This window comes from Peromyscus maniculatus, chromosome 7 (assembly GCF_049852395.1).
Source record: "Peromyscus maniculatus bairdii isolate BWxNUB_F1_BW_parent chromosome 7, HU_Pman_BW_mat_3.1, whole genome shotgun sequence".
Lineage (NCBI taxonomy): Eukaryota > Metazoa > Chordata > Mammalia > Rodentia > Cricetidae > Peromyscus > Peromyscus maniculatus.
The window spans coordinates 77,980,659-77,998,307 of record NC_134858.1 but is presented as its reverse complement, the minus strand read 5'-3'; the positions used below and the strand labels follow the sequence as shown (position 1 = coordinate 77,998,307).

General features: G+C 40.3%; 1 protein-coding gene across 1 annotated transcript in view; it reads right to left on the bottom strand.

The window, feature by feature from the left end:
* Ube3d (ubiquitin protein ligase E3D) overlaps nt 1-17,649 on the bottom strand; it is a 153,440-nt gene that overhangs the window by 90,760 nt on the left and 45,031 nt on the right. The window lies entirely within an intron of this gene.

Here is a 17,649-nt window from a genome sequence, read left to right as displayed (position 1 = left end):
CCAGCACGCTGGGCAGAGTTCAACACAAGAAGCTGAACAGTGATGCTACCTCATACTCAATGTTATAAACCACTCCAGAGATTGCTTCTGCCTATATCCCTGACAAGCACTGTCTCTGTAATTGGGTTCTTTTGCATAAAGCCACCAGGTAAATGACGGTTTATGTAACTCTATACAGATCAGCCCTTTTGCCAGACTTCATGATCTATGAGAGCAGCACTTGAATTCACCTGGGCATACCCAGCAGACTATGAACTAGTAAAATGCATAAATAAACAAATGAATAGGATAGGATGTGTGTATGTATGTGAAAAATAATTCCATGATCACACAAGATCCATAAGCTCTACATACTACACATCCCTCACACCAGTTCATATTGAATTTCAGAATATCAAGACAACTGAAGCAGTATGCATATCTATATACAAGTCAACGAAGGCACAATCTATTGCACAGCAAAATCATAATAATATAAATCAATGACTGCACATGAAACAACATTTTACAATCTCACCTAGTATTATTTGGCTATAACATCTTCTTCTTTTCTCCCACACACAGAATTATTGACATGATCTGAAATGCATTTTGGGAAATATATCCTGAAATTCCTCCACCATTCTACCTTTGCAAAGCTGCTCACCCTTTAACTTCCTGCTCCACAGTCTCTCACCCCACAGGTCTCTCATCAAGTGCTGCCATCTCTGTCAGGTTTTTCCTAATTCAAATGAACAAGAAGGCACCTTGCTTGTCTAGCATGGAATGCAATATGTATCTGTTCCCAAGATAAGATAATAGGCTCCAGAAATAGTGCCGTCTTATTTGTATTTTTACCTTCCAACTCTAACCAGCAAACTGCACACATAGGGACTCCGGGTGAGTTCTCCACTGAACCGAATCTGAGGCTAAGCGCTACTTCATTAACTATTCACACCAAGAGAAAATTCAGCCTCTAAGTCAAATCAAACAAAAGCAAAGAACTTGGGATAAAACTCTTTAAAATGCCTATAAATATCCCACAATGGAATTAACTGTTAATTACTTAAGAAAGTAAATTTGACACCAAAGGGAATTAAAGCCTGGCATGGAGGTTGTCACTTGGTCTGATGGTAGATAGCTAGATAGCAGTTACACATACTGAAAACCAGGGACCACATTTCAGGCTATCTCCATAACACTCCCCAGACTGCAAAATACTATGGTTTTCTGTCATTTCTCAGTGTCCCAGATGCTTCAGGTCAGCTCAATATCAAATGCCCTAACCATCACCTCCAACCACCAGTGGGAGAATCATTCCCACAACAGCCTTACAGGCCGAAGTACTACCATCTCTGTGCAGACAGCATTCTTAAAGTTAAGAACCCTATGTCTACATCAACAGTATGAAGCCCTGTGGCAATCTTTCCTACTCAGGACAGCAATGTTCTGGTTTCATTGTGCTCCTTTAGAACATACCTACTGAGTTATAGGTAAAATAAACGTATAATTTAAATATATTTATAACCACCTGAAGAGCAGTTTGGTTAAGAATTCTGCTAAGAACAGGACATTTCTAATTAAGCTCTCCCCTGACCCCGCCACTAAAATGCTTTATGTTATTGCAGTAGTTTTTAAATCATTTTATCAAAGACATTAAAGGTACCTGGTAAATTAAGACAAGGATAAAATAATTATACAGAGACTAAGAAATGATTGGAAAGGGGTGAGGTAGAAACATGAGTAGTTATTAAAACTTGGGTCCAGCCGGGCGGTGGTGGCGCACGCCTTTAATCCCAGCACTCAGGAGGCAGAGGCAGGCGGATCTCTTGTGAGTTCGAGGCCAGCCTGGTCTACCAAGTGAGTTCCAGGAAAGGCGCAAAACTGCACAGAGAAACCCTGTCTCGAAAAACCAAAAAAAACTTGGGTCCAAAGAAGCCCAGGGAAAGCAAATCAAGAAAAAGAAAAGGAAATTCAATGATGTTGGAAGAAAGATAAACATCTGCAAAGAAGGCCAGAGGGTGAGGCGGGGGTAGGGGATGGGGGGTGGGGAGGTGGGGGGGGGCGGGTGAGAAAGACGTCAGGATGATTTCAAGCTGTCCAGAGGACCACGGCTTTAACAGACCTCGGCTCAAGAAACCAAGACAGGTTTGTGGGTAGCCAATTAGTACTGCTGTTTGCAACTAACAGGTAACAGAGGGAAGAAAGGAGATGCTGAAATGAGACTCAAAACCAACAGCCCAGGCAAGGTTTTGTTATGCAGCTAAAAGGAGTAGGTGAGCAGGCACGCTGATGCTATCAGTCTGTAGACAGCAAAAGCAGCTGAGAATATACATTCATTTCTATGGTCAAAAGCAGCTGTGAATATACATTCATTTCTACGGTCAAAAGCAGCTGTGAATATACATTCATTTCTGTGGTGATATTGTGTTCACCAAAATATTATGCACCCTAATAAACTTATCTGGGGTCAGAGAACAGAACAGGCACTAGATATAGAGGCCAGAAAATAGTAGCACATACACACCTTTAATCCTAGTATTCCGAAGGCAGAGATCCGTCTGAATCTCTGTGAGTTCAAAGCCACACTGGAAACAGCCAGGTATGGTGACACATGCCTTTAATCCCAGGAAGTGATGGCAGGAAGCAGAAAGGCATATAAGGCGTGAAAACCAGGAACTAGAGCCTATTAAGCTTTTAGGCTTTTGAGCAGCAGTTCAGCTGAGATCCATTCTGAATGAGGACTCAGAGGCTTCCAGTCTGAGGAAACAGGTTCAGCTGAGGAATTGGTGAGGTGAGGAAGCTGTGGCTTGTTCTGCTTCTCTGATCTTTCAGCTTTCACCCCAATACCTGGCTTCAGGTTTGATTTTATTAATAAGATCTTTTAAGATTCATACTACACATTTCCACCATTATTCTGCTTCCCAGTCAGTCAGTGATTTCAGGACAGTCTGCAAATACTAACAAAGGACAGATATGGGGCTGGGCATAGTGGCATGGTGGCATGGTAGCACTCACCTAGCCTGTCACCTGGGAAACTGAGGCAGGAGAATCAGGAGTTTGAAGGCAGCCTGAGCTACAGAGCAAGATCCTGTCTCAAAATAAAAAAGAAAACCAAATCTAAAAATAAAGGATATGTGGCTGGCAGAATCAAGGATTTTTCAACAGACCTGTTCTTAATTCTTAAGTCCACCATAGCTCAGCTGTGCCTCAGTAGGCAGTAACATTCAAATCCATATGGCACTTTCTCCCCCGAGATGTTATCAAGATTCAATAATATAACTTATTAAAAAGCTCAGCACAAATCTTATGCATATTAAAAGCTTGATCTATGAAAATTACTATTAGGCAATTAAAAAATACAATATTTATCCTTAATGGGCTTATGCAAGAAGAGGGTCGGGGTGCTGGAGAGATGGCTCAGTGGTTGAGCACATACCATTCTTGTCCAGGAACCAAAGTCAGGTCCTAGCACTCATGCAGGGTATTTCACAACTATCTGTAACTTCAGCTCCAGGGAATGTGATGCCCTCTTCTGGCCTCTGCAGGCACCTACACTCATATGCACGCACCCATACACAGACACTCACATATGTGATTAAAATTAAATCTTAAAAATTAAATACAAAAGTATGAGTAGAAACCTACCCTGTCCATAGAAAACTTAACTTGAACTCAAAGACACTTCTATTCAGAAAATTCCACTATATCTGAGTAACTGTCAGCTGTGCCCTGTGGCCTTATTGATCTAGAAACAATCGCTGTGATAAAATTAGAAAGGTTAAGTCACTCTGCCAGCAAAGGTATCATTATTTTATGCGTCTAAAAGGAGAAAAATTATGGAAATAGCAGGTGCTAAAGAAATAAGAGTTTAAAAAAAGAACACTCCACATGATCTAAAATAACTTCCTATGCATTTATTTTTATATAACTGCCAAAAGTGTAAGGAACAGTTTATTAGACATGGACCACTATAAATATTTTTATAGGTCTGCTAATGAAGACCTTACCCATGTAAGAATACTCACAGCCCAAAGTAGCAAGTTCTAAATGAATCCCTTATAGAAATACCACAAAATTATTATAGATGCTGTTTGAAAAAGAAAGTAAGAGTCACATGAGTAACTACAGACTCTTAGCAAATCCCATATGACCTCTACAGAGCATCTCAGAATTGCAGTATTCCATTCTGATTGGAGGAGACAGAGTCTATGAAAGACATAGGGGAAAACCTCTGCAGAAGACCTCAAATGCTAATTCAATGAGATAAGGACTGGAGGTGGGCAAAGGGGAAAGTATTGACATGACTTTCTTGGTGCGGGGACTAAGGCTGGCTGCAGATGTAGCCTAGACGAGAGTTCCGACAGGCTTGAGGGATACAAATAAATTCCATGCAGAGCATAATAAAGTACAAAAATTGTCATCATGAAGCCCATCATTTCATATCATCAATATATAATAATTTTAAGTATATGTACTTAGGGCCAACCAGAGAGTTCACTGGGTTAAGGTACTTGCTGTCTGAGTTTGATCCTCAAGACCACATCGTGGAGGAGAGAATCAACTCCCTCAAATCATTCTCCAACCTTCATAGATCATGACATGTGCACACCTACACACACACACACACACACACACACACACACACACACACTAATATATATATACATATACATATACACACACATAAATACACACACACACACACACACACACACACACATATATATATATAAGAGTGACAAATACGTGATATGGCTGATGCAACTGTGGAGAAAGAGCAGGTGTGAAGGAAACTATACAGGCAGAATAGACAGGATGTACAACTCATTAGACAGAGAGAAGTGGAAAACAATTAAAGGCTAACTTGAAGTTTTGAGCCCAGGTAATAAAGAGAATTCAAGAAACCACTGATAGAGATACAAAGACCAAGAAACATATCTCACTGGGAGTGTTAATGAGTTCCCTCTACCTTGGGCACATAGAATCTGAGAAGTCAGTGGGATTTGCAGCAGAGACAACAAGATGGGAAAAAGTAGAGAGGGCATGAAAAAAGAAAGACTTGAAAAGAAGAAAGGGAAGGGGCCAGAAGGCAGAGGCAATCACTTCCCGGAAGAAATGTGAACAGGACTGAATTCTAAGGACTAAGAACAATGATTTTGCTTAATACGTGTCCACTGGTCTCTGAACCAGGCCATTGAGTAAATGGCAAGGATCAAGCATAAGTAGACTTACTACAAAGATATTACATAGGACGCATGACAGAAGCTTTTGGCTACAATTTTAATTATAACAAGACTAGAATTTAAAATTGTGTGTCAAAAAATGTCAAAGTTTAAAAGTGAATTATAGGGTATAAAGAGTTAACATTCAGAACCAGGTAAAGGGTTAATAACCACAATCTATAACACTTTCTCTTTCACACACACAGACACCAGCTTAAGTGAGCAAAGGAATATAAACAGGATGTTCACAGGAGAGACTCAAAGGTATAATAAACATAAACGAAGATGCTCAGAAAGAATCACCTTACAAAATGCAATTTTACCAGAGTGGCTATAATTAGTAAGCTTACTAATACGACTCACTGGAACAGGTGAGGGGATGGAAGTGTGAAGGGCAGCAGCCCCCGGAAGAACAGGACAACTTATTATTGGAACTCTCATTACTTCCAATCTCCCACCAACAGGACCCAGGTTTCCTCAATGACTAATTCTTATAAAGAGATGTTCAAAATTACAAGTATGAGATACATCAAAAGGACATGGAAGCCAGTCTAAAACAATGGCCAAAGGTAGAGTAATTGGAGGGACAAAAATAAATGAGGAAGAAAAAGAGTAACAGAAGACTATCAGATTATATAGTTTCAAAAAGGAGTAGTTGACATAAAACAAAAGTGCATGAGTCTTCACTTCACTGGAGGAGATTTGGTGAAATCCAAACACGGTGTGGAATCAATGAATTGCAATGCCCCAACACGACCGCACTGGTACTGAGGAAGGTGCCATGGTAACAGAAGATGAGAACTGAAGTTGGGTGAGGGGTTCACAGAACAATCTGTACTATCATAGTAACTCTTCCGTAAATCCAAAGTGCTTCACACAAAAAGATCACTTAAAAATGTGTTACGTCAACATGCCCCAGGGGCAGCCGCTCCACTTCTTTCAGTCTCCTTCACTTTTTATGTGGATGGGTTTTTGCCTCGATGTATGTCTGTGCACCATGTGCATGCCTAGTGCCCATGGAGGCCAGGAGAGGGCATCAAACCTCCCGGAACTAGAGTTATAGATGGCTGGAAGCCACCATCTGGATGCTAGAATTGAACTCAATCTTCTAGAAGTGCAGACAGTGCTCTAGACCATCGAGCTATCTCTCCAGCCCCTCCAGTCACTTTAAAGAAAGCCTTGCAGAGGTATGAAAAGAGGGTTTTTACTGATGAACAGTTAATATCCAAGGAAAAATTTAGATATCTAAATCATAAAATATCTACATTATAGAATACTACACAGCAGTTTTAAAAAACACATTTGCATGTATTGAGAAGACATAATGCTGGGTGAAAAAAACTGCAAAAGAATATTATAGTGTAGCTGGGTAAGGAGACAGCTCAGTTGGTCAAGTGCCTTTACACAAGCCTGAGGACCTGAGTTCACATCCCCAACACCCATGTACATAGTCATGAGATGATGAGGTCCGACACATTTTCAATCTCAGCCCTGGAAGTGAGGAAGGAGGGGAGAGACAGGGAGAAACCTAAGGCTTGCTGGCAGCCATCTAGGCAATGGGTGAGCTCCAGGTTCAGTGAGAGACCTTATCTCAAAACAGTGTCTTAGTTAGGGTTCCTATTGCTGCAACAAAACACCATGACCAAAAAACAAGTTGAGGAGGAAAGGGTTTATTCAGTTTACACTCTCACAGCACTGTTCATCACTGAAGGAAGTCAGGACAGGAACTCAAACAGGGAAGAATCCTGGAGACAGAAGCTGATGCAGACTCCATGGAGGGGTGCTGCTTACTAACCTGCTCCCTATGGCTTGCTCAGTCTGCTTTCTTACAGAACCCAGGACCACCAGCCCAGAGATGGAACCACCCACAATGGGCTGGGCTCTCTCCCATCCATAACTAATAAGAAAATGCCTTATAGCCGAATCTTATGGAGGCCTTTCCTCAGTGAGGTTCCCTCCATTCAGATACCTCTAGTTTGTGTGTCAAGTTGACATAAAACTATCAGCACATGTAAGGTAGAGTAAAATTAGGAAGACACCTGACAGCATCTACTGCCTCCCCCCACAGACAGACACACAGACACACACTGAAGGAATATTATGGCATGCAGTCTTTAGGTTGACAAAGAAAAAGGAATAGAAAACATGAGCTATTTCCATATCTACCCCTGGGGCACGCATTAGCACGAATACATTCAGCGGTCAGGAAACCACACAACCTGTTTACTGTGGTTACTTACACAGAGGGACAAGCAGTGGCAATGGAAGTGGACATTATTCCTCAAGAAGGTTGCCTGAGGAACTAGAGATGACTGGTTGGATTGTAGCAGCCAGCCAATGCTTCTCCAGCAGGTCAGGTTCTGGCTGGGGTTATGTCAGAGATACAGAGCCTGCCCCTCAGAGGCAGTAATACAAGAGGTTTTGGGCCTGAAGTTCCACCTTGGTCCCTGAAAGGAGCACTTACTTACACAGGGACCATCACAGTACCAAGCAGGAATGATAAGGGGAACGCCAAAAATGAAATGCCCAACTTATTGGGGTTTCAATGGAGGTGCCCACACTTGGAGGGTTCTTGCAGTAGTTTGGATGGAAAAAAAAAAAATCCAAATGCTATGGACAATAGAAGCTACAGTTCAACTTTTCAACCCGAATGTCCAAGATGAAATCATCACCAGCCAGGAACAAACCATGTTTCTCATGACAAAGTCACAGAAAAACTTTGGCCGACCCTACGGATTCTGTACCCATTTCTTTATAGCCGTGGCAACAAGTGTGGCCAGCTCACCTCTTTACCAAACAGGATTTCAAAACTCACAGAAAATGGAAACAAAATTTAACTGAAAGCACACATTTGTGTAACTGCTAAAATTCCATCAAGGGACTGGAATTTAGTGTATTTTCAAAAGAGATTATTTCCCATCAACAATCTGTGGTGTTTTCAAAAATAATAATTGAGAAACTGCAGACATCTAATTAAAAGCCTTCTCCTAAGCCCCAGCTAAGTTTCAGTAAGTGATTAGAAGCATCAATCCCTTTCCAATTCCTGACATTCATTAGTAACACCATACCCTGCAATGAGACAACAAAATTTTGACCCCAGTGAACCCAACACTCTGCTCTCTGCATTTGTCCTTGGTGGGTGGGTAGGAAGCAGTAAATGAATGGCATCATATACACACTGCCCCTCCTTCCTTTCTCACCCACACATTATGACTGGACTTTTCCCACAATGTGTCTTTCATAAGAAAGTGAGAATCACTAGAGGCAACACCCACTTCTATTATATGCCAGTCTTATTTCTGGTCTGTTCCTTAGTGGTTTCAAATTATTCCTGGATCATGTAGGAACTCCAAGTGAAACAAGCTGTAGTTTAGGCTATTGCACATACACAGTCTAAAAAGGGATTTTCCTAATCACAAATGAAATATGTGATGGATATGTTTAATGATAAGGAATTGCCTCTATCTGGGAAAGTTTGGGTAAAAATTCATGAATAGCAGACAAATGTACGGAAATGATTCTAAGGAAGCCTTTGTATTTTCTAATAGGTGCTGGACCCACTTCACTGATCTGGTAATTTCCATTTGGTGGTTTCCTGTTCTAAAATGTGAAGACACTGGACTTCCAAAAAATAAAAAATAAAATCTATATTTGTTATCATTAAGTTCTGATCTGAAACATTAAATATAAACATATAACCCAGAGTTTCTGTAACACATCCCATCTATAAGTATGCACTGGGTAGAGGACAACAAGGGGCACATTTGGGGGGGGGGGAATGCTGACATCAACCTTCGAAATTACAAGAGCTTTCCTCAAATAAAATATACACTTAGAGCCCATTTTCACATCTCCCAAAATTTCATGGTGAGAAGATGTGGCATAAGGAAGAAATATTCAGTTTTTAGCCCTAATCTTGGCTTTCAGTGACAAACTGAACTTATTTCTGGTCCCCAGTTTCCTCCTATGTGAAATGTAAGAGGTAGGTGTTCACACCTGAAGTTTGAGTCCCCTCTACTCTTCAAAGTCAACATCTCCTAGAATGTCCTAGCAATGTCCCCTTATAGTTTCTACACGAGAGTATTAGTAGACCCTTCCTGCAGACGGTTTGATACAGCACTCTTTAGGACGTGCGGCATCTACAGCATCATATTCATACAGCTAACACTAAATGGTTTATGGGGCTATACAATTATTGAATAATAGGCCTTTGGATATCCTGCTGACTATCGAATTGTTGTAAATTAACATTACTTGCTCTATCTTTCCTATCACTCAAAAGAGTACATCCCTCTAAACTGAGCCCAAACCACCTAGCATATCTCCACAGTCTTTGAGTCAATGCTGGCCTTCACCATCTCAGTGCATAGAATGAAAACAAGCAGAGTTAGGTGTGATTTCGCTCACAGGACATACCAGCACAGGCATCAGCATTGAAGGTAAAACAGACGAATGGGACTTGGGCAAATTTAAGTATTTTTGTTCATCAGAAGACCTAATCAACAGAATGAATAGACTGCTAAAGAATAGGAGGGGGAAAAAATGTAAGTCATATACCTAAGAATAGACTAATAACCAGAACTTACAGAGCACAGCTTCAACTCAACTAAAATACCTAACAACCCAGTGAAAAACTACAACAGGGAACTGAACAGGTACTTCTCTGAAGTTGGCGTACACATGACCAAAGCATATGACTTGATGCTCAGTGTCCCTATGCTGGCCTTGTTTTGTCAACTCGAAACCAACTAGAGTCACCTGGTAAGGCAGATCCTCTATTGCAAAAGTGCCTCCACCAGATTGGCCAGTGGGCAAATATATGGGGGCATTTTCTTGATTAATGATTGATGTGGAAGGAACCAGCTTATTATGGGTAGTACCAACCCTGGTCTTGGGTTGTGTAAGAAAGCAGGCTGAGCAATCCAGTAAGCAGTGTTTCTCCATGATCTCTGCTTTAGTTCCTGTCTCTAGGTTCCTGTCTTCAGCTTTCCTGGATGACAGACTATTACCTGTAAGCTGACATACATCCTTTCTTCCCAGGTTGCTTTTAGCCATGGTTTTATCAGAGTAGCAGCAGTGAGACTTGGACAATCACTGATCATCAGACCATGCTCATCAAGACTGCAATAAGATCTCTCCTCATACCCTTTAGGTTGGCTCATTTCAAGGCAACCCCCACCTCCTTAAAGCCACATTCACACCCAAATAAAAACAGCTAAACCAAAAGGAGAGAAATAAAGAAAATCAACAGAGAAACAAATAAAAAAGCCCAAACAGCTAACTCACACAACGAGCCCAGGACCTGGTACCACTGCCTAGATGCCAAGACTGAAAGAGGTGGGAATGAGGGGGGGGGCTGGGGGGAAGGGGAGGGGGGCAGGAAGGGAGAAAACAAGGGAATCTGTGGCTGTTATGTAGAACTGAATAGTATTGTAAAATAAAATTTAAAAAAAAAAATTAAAAAAAAAAAAAAAAAAGCCCAAACAGGTAGGGGAGTCCTTGTACACCGTGGATCTGTAAACTGCTAGAATTGCCCTGGGGAACAGTATAGAGGCCACTCAAAAGCAGAAAAACAAAAAAAGCCTGCAATCACACTTCTGGACATGTTACTATAAGGACCATTTCCCTTACAGAACAGAAGAAGTATAACAACAAAAATTTGGTTATGATTCACCATTCACTCTGTTTAACAAAGTCAGCCTGTGATATTACAAAGAGTTTGATTTACGTCATGGTAGAATTGATTTTATTTGCTGATCTAAATACACTTTCAGAAAAACTGTGGGCTATTAAACACACAAAAAAGGGCAGAAGTAGCCTGATTTCAAGAGATGTTTCCAAGCAGGTTCTCATCTTTGGAACCAGAAAATTCTTTGTTATAGGCTGTTCTTGATATCACAAAAGTTGTAACAACCAAAAAATGCCTCCAACCATTGCCAATGTCCACAGTGGGCAAAGTTACCCCCAGTCTAGTGAATATGAAGCTGTGGGTAGTGTGACAAAATGACAGAATCAAACTATAGAAGTTATGTTCAAAGTTAAAAAGTTAGTACATAGAATCTAAGCTCTGATATGCAAACTAAATGACACAAAGCATGAAATACATTATTTTGCCACTACAAAACATAGGCCGGTAAGAAAAAAAAAATAAAACCAAATAAATAAACAAAAAAAATGGTGCTCATTCACATATGAAAATGTTGGTTGAAGCAAGGAGAGAAGGCATGAAAAAACATTCTTCAAAATGATGAGCGATGTTGCTAGAAAGAACGAACATTCTAAAAATATTACATGCCAGGTTTTTTTTTCTTTTTGTGAGTGCTCAAGGAAATAAAACCATAGTTACATTTGCTGTTTTCCTCTTTTAGACTACCATCTGGCCATCCACACTTTCACTAGAAAAAAACTCTAGCCAATGGGACTAAAATAGTTAAGGCACCACCCATGTGCCAAGAATATGCCAGCAAGTGTACAGTTTGCTCAGTTGTGCCCCCCAAAGGAAGACACTAATGTGCTTAAAAGACAGAAAAGGAAATCACTCAGAGCATGCTACCCAACTTACAAGACCCCTGTCTCCTTCAGGGTCAAAGAGGAGGAAGAAAAGCAGAAGAAAAATTATTAGACATGAACTGTCCCCCAAATTATCTGGAAGCAGTTTTTCCTTTTCTCCTCAAACACAGTAAAACACAACTGACTACAGTCAGTGAATTTCCATGCTGCACGTATTTGTTAAGAACGGCTGAAATGGGGCTCAGGAGTGGCTCCGCGGGTACAAGTGTGCGGACCTGAACTCAGACCCCCAAATGCAGAAAACAATGGGCATGGTAGTGTTCATCTACAATCTTAGTGCTCTTACTGCAAGATGAGAGGAGGAATCAAGAGACTACCAGAAGCTCACTGGCCAGGCGGTCCAGCACATGCAAGGAAAAACAACCAGAGACCCTGCCTCAAAACAAGGGGGTGGTGTGGTGAGAACAGACACCCTCTGATTTCCACACACATGCATACAAAAATTTAAAACAAAGAATGAGTCAAAATAAGAGGGCAGGTTTACTAAATTCTTGTAATGTCCCACAAGGACAACAAGGAAGTTTAAAGATCCTTCATATAATGAATACATAGCTTATCAGTGTAACTGAATCATTTTTTTAATATTCAAAAGTTACCAAAAGAAAAATGAGTTGGGTGTGGTGGTGCATTGTTGCACAAATCCTAATTAGTCTTAATAAAAACCTGGAGCCAGATATCAGGGTGAAAGCTGAAAGATCAGAGAAGCAGAGCAAGCCACAGCCACCACCTCTTACCTCATCAACTCCTCAGCCTGATAGAGCCCGAGTTCCTGTCTCCTCCAGCCTTATATTCCTTTCTCTGCCCAGCCATATCATTTCCTGTTTCAACTTTCCTAGTGCTGGGATTAAAGGAGTATGATCCCAAGTGCTAGAATTAAAGGTGTGTGCCACTACTGCCTGGCTCTGTTTCTCTTCTAACTGGATTAATTTCGTGTAGCCCAGTGTGGCCTTGAACTCACAGAGATCCACACGGATCTCTTCCTCTGCCTCCCTAGTGCTAGGATTAAAGGTATGTGCCACCACTGCCTTGCCTCTATGTTTAATCTAGTAGCTTGTTCTGTCCTCTGGTCTTCAGGCAAATTTTATTTGTTCAAATTATCACCACAGTGTATATTCTATTCTCAGCATACAGGAATTATAGGCAAGAATGTGTGTTGTTCAAATCTTATATGGTCTTTTAATAAAAAAAACCCAGAGCCAGATATTGGGGTGAAAGCTGAAAGATCAGAGAAGTAGAACAGCCAGCCACTAGTTCTTACCTTTACGAAATCCTCAGTCTAAAGAGAGCAAGTTCCTGTTTCCTCGAGCCTTATATACCTTTCTGTGTCCTGCCATATTACTTGCTGTCACCACTGCCTGGCTCTGTTTCTCTCATGTAGCCCAGTATGGCCTTGAACTGACAGAGATCCAAGTGAGAGGGTTAAAGGTGTATGCCACCACTGTCTGACCTCTATGTCTAATTTAGTGGCTGGCTCTGTCCTCTGATCCTCATGCAAGTTTATTAGGGTACACAGTATATCACCACAAATGTGAGCTTCCAGTCAGCCTTGGTTACAGAAGACCCTGTCCAAAACACAAACAAAACAAAACAAAAACAGCAAAGTGGGTGGGACATCTTGCATCTTTACTGGCCTATCCTTCTTAATTCTCTCTCTGGTCCATGAAGGCAGGCTATGGTACCAAGAATCTACAGTCACTAGCAGAGGAACTTCAATTACCAAACGAAGAAATATCCCCTATCACTGTACAAAGACACTGCTTTGAGCTCTTTCCTAAGCAAGGTGAGCAGGACAGAGGCAGTCCTAACTACCAGAGTGCCCATCCTAGTACAGGAGGTTTTAGTCAAACCCTCAAACATATGGGAAGAGAAAAGCCATGAAAAAAGGGCACTGAACTCAAACTCTCTTCTGGGAGAAAAAAAAAAGGAGTTAATATAGGGGAAAAAAGTGAATTGAGAAAATAGGAAGGTTTGAGAATAATGATTAGTCTCAAGAGGGTATCATATCCTTAAGAAGATGCATGGCATGACAATTTTTTTTGTACAACTGCCCATTCCAATACATCTATATGAAATCTTGGACAACCAAAGAGAATATCTTACCGAATTTTCAGGGCTGGTGGGATATCCCAGTGAGTACTTGCTACTAAGCCTGAGGACCAGAGTTTAATCCCCAGGACATATAAAGGGAGAGAACTGACTCCCATAGGTTGTCCTGATCTCCACTCACATGTTGTGGCGTGCATACACACATACACTAAACTTTTTAAAAAAGATGTTTCATTGTTTCAGAGAGACAGAACAGGTATAAGATACTTTCAAATATTAAAGAATTGAGTAGATAGAGTACAAATATGGAAGAATGGCTAGAAAGTATAATTTATCAAACTGTCAATTTATCATACCTATTTCCCTAATACTCTGTGAGGCAGGAAGGCCATCAAGAATTGAAGGCCAGTCTGGACTATCCTGGGAGTTCCAGGCCAGCAATGGTACCAGACTGTGATCCTGTCTCAAAGAACAAAAGCAAAACACCAGGAGATGGAGAGATGGCTCAGTGGTTAAGAGCACCTGCTCTTCCTGCTGAAGACCTAGCATCTGTGACTAGCACCCACAAGACTTCCCAGAAACATCTTTAACTCCAGTTCCAATCAACCTGACCATTTCTTCTGGCCTCCTTGGGCACAGGGAAACACATGGTACACCTACATGCAAACACTACACACATGAATAAAAACAAATTTTAAAAATTAAAAAAAGAAAAGCAAACAAAAAGAATGTACCTTATCAAGTAAAAAAAAAAAACCAAGGAATACTGAACAAAAAAGACAAGTTATGAAAATGCAGAGTACAATAAGATTTATGAACGTTTATAAAGCAGCAAAAACATTCTAATTTCTATAGAATTCACAGCTATATATATATGGATATGTTAATGGATCTAATGCCTAAGAGGCAAACTAAGGGGGCAGACTTTGGCTGGATAGGTAAAGAAACGCGGTCATAATCATCAGAATTACAGCAGTTTCCAACACAGCCAAGGGAATAGCAAAGAAGGAAATAAGAGGAGAGCCACAAAACTCCGTTTCACTAGGAGCACAAATGCTACTTAAGTTAAGATATTAGTAGGAAAAGGAAATTCGCTTAAATATGTGCATTAAAAATTTTAGGCTAACCATGAAAACCATCTTGAAATTGGTATTTTTTTTTTTTTTTTACTCTCAAATAATCATCAGAAGACAGTAATGACACAGAGAAAGCCACTAACCAAAAGATAGGGGACTACGTCCAAGTATATGAATAATCACAATAAAAAAATGAAATTACAAATAAAGCTGCTATGAACATAGTTGAGCATGTATCTTTGTGGTGTGATCAAGCATTCCTTGGGTATATGCCCAACAGTGAGTGGTATGGCTGGGTCTTGAGGTAGCTCGATTCCCAATTTTCTGAAAAACCACCATACTGATTTCCACAGTGGTTGTACAAGTTTGCACTCCCACCAACAGTGGAGGAGTGTTCCCTTTGCTCTGCCAGAACCTGGAAACAACCTAGATGCCCGTCAACTGAAGAATGGATTAAAAAAATGTGGTACATATACACAATGGAGTACTACTCAGCAGAGAAAAACAATGACAGCATGAAATTTGCAGGCAAATGGATGGAACTAGAAAATATCATCCTGAGTGGGTAACCCAAACCCAGAAGGACAAACATGGTATGTACTCACTCATAAATGGATACTAGATATAAAGCAAAGAACAATCAGACTGCAACCCACAGATCCAGGGAGGCTACATAGCAGGGGGGACCCTAGGATGACTGTGGCTTATAATAAGTTTTGGTTCTACTCAATCACTGGGCAAGCCTCAGTGAAACAGTTCACTATTAGGATAAGAATTTGTACCGTATCAAGCTGATAATAAAAAAAGAAGAAATGAAATTAAACCCACCACTGAAACAGGGAGAACTACACTAAGGAGACAACTCAGTGGGAAAAAGTGCTTGCTTCACAAGCCGGAGGACCCAAGTTTGGTCCTGGGAACACATGTGAAAACAAATGGAGATAGTGGTCCAATCTGCAATCCCAGCATTCCTTTAGTTGGATGGGAAGTGGAGAGAAGAGAATCATCCAGGAGCTGCCTGGCCAGCATAGCAACAGAAACAAGGGAGAGCTTGCCTCAAAACAAAGAGAAAAAAAACAAAACAAAAAAACAGTCCCCCAAATGCTGCCCCATCATGGCACCAATGCACTCACCCTCATTCACAGCAAACAAACAAACAAACAAACATTAAAATAAAAACAAAGATACAGTCACTCTCATTGGAAGTTTAAAACATACAGCTACATGCCACTTACAGAGTATAAATTAATGAAACACACACTTAAGATAAAATGACGCAGGGCAGGTGAAAATAATGAAATGCAATAAAATATAGCAGTATCGACACGGGACCAACTAGAAACAAAATTAGCATCAACGGGAAAGAAACAACTCTCCTATTCATGAAGTATGCAACAAGGTAAATGGCCATGCCACAAACATGCATTTAGTTACATAACTTCAAATTATAAAATGAAAAACTTGACATTAAAACCACAAAAAAATGATTTCTATAATTATACTACTTGAGATTTAAAACATCTTTCTCAAGACTATGTTTCAAAAAAATACAAATAAAAGGGATTTTTAATAAGTGGCTATATAAATCTAAATATATAATGGTACAGGCACACATCAACAGAGAATATAACCAATAGGCAGTTTAAAAGTTGACCATCTATTAGCCACTTCGAAGGCTCAATGTAGAAAACACAGAAGCACGTTCTTGCTTTTGAACATTACTAAATAATACATAAGGATAATCAACTGAACCTTTGTTGTTTAGATGGCATCATGTGGGCAAAAATCTAAATGTTAGTCTTGATAAAACTAGGGAAATGAGCAAAGGAAGAAACTCCAGGTCACAGCACAAGTATGCAGTGTCATTCTACAAAACAATTTGAGATTATCCATCAAAAATTTGTAATGTACATACCTCTCAAGTCAACAGTTACACCTCTGTAAACCCCTCTTATTAAAACAAAGTACACATAATTAGAAAACAGCTATGCAACAGTATTTAGTTCTACATTAATTATAACAGCAAAAAGCAAGAATGCAAATATCTAAGCATGAAAAAAAGTGGTTAAATTATTCACCATTTATCTGTTTATCTGCTATTGTGCACTGACATCGAAGACCCTCCAATGAAAGGGTTTTAGTCACGTTAAGTGTGAAAAGACATATGTCTATCATCCAAATTATGCCCACGCAAAATGAATACAAACAAGAACTGAATACGCAACACACTTTACTCATGGAGAGGAACATGAATTTCATGATTTATACATATTCAAATTTTCAGTTTATTTGAATCTTTTATGGCTTGCGCTGCTTGCATAATTTAAAAAAAAATAGCGCTAATTTTAAAAACTGTCTTATTTACTACCCAGAAAAAACCACTGGGATCTTTCTGTCCCTACCACACATTTTATCAAACTCATTAGAGAGCAGAGAACGAGTATAAACTTCTAACTGTCCAACTGAAAGACTTGACGTCTCCTGCTCTGTTGCTCACCAGACATGCCCTATGGCTTCACTTCCTCCGGGTTTCCTCTTACCACCGCGTTCACTGAAGAACCTCTTGCTTTTCAGCACAGAATTGTAACCTCCTAAGTACCGTTTCCCTCACTCGCCTCCACTCTTCTGTACTTCATCGGCCTAGAAGTCTGCTCTTTAACACTTGGGTCAAGAAAGCACCTACTTCGCAAAGCTGTTTTAGCCTTAGGTGAGCTGGATGCTCAGGTGGACTCAGATGTGCACCGGGCACATAG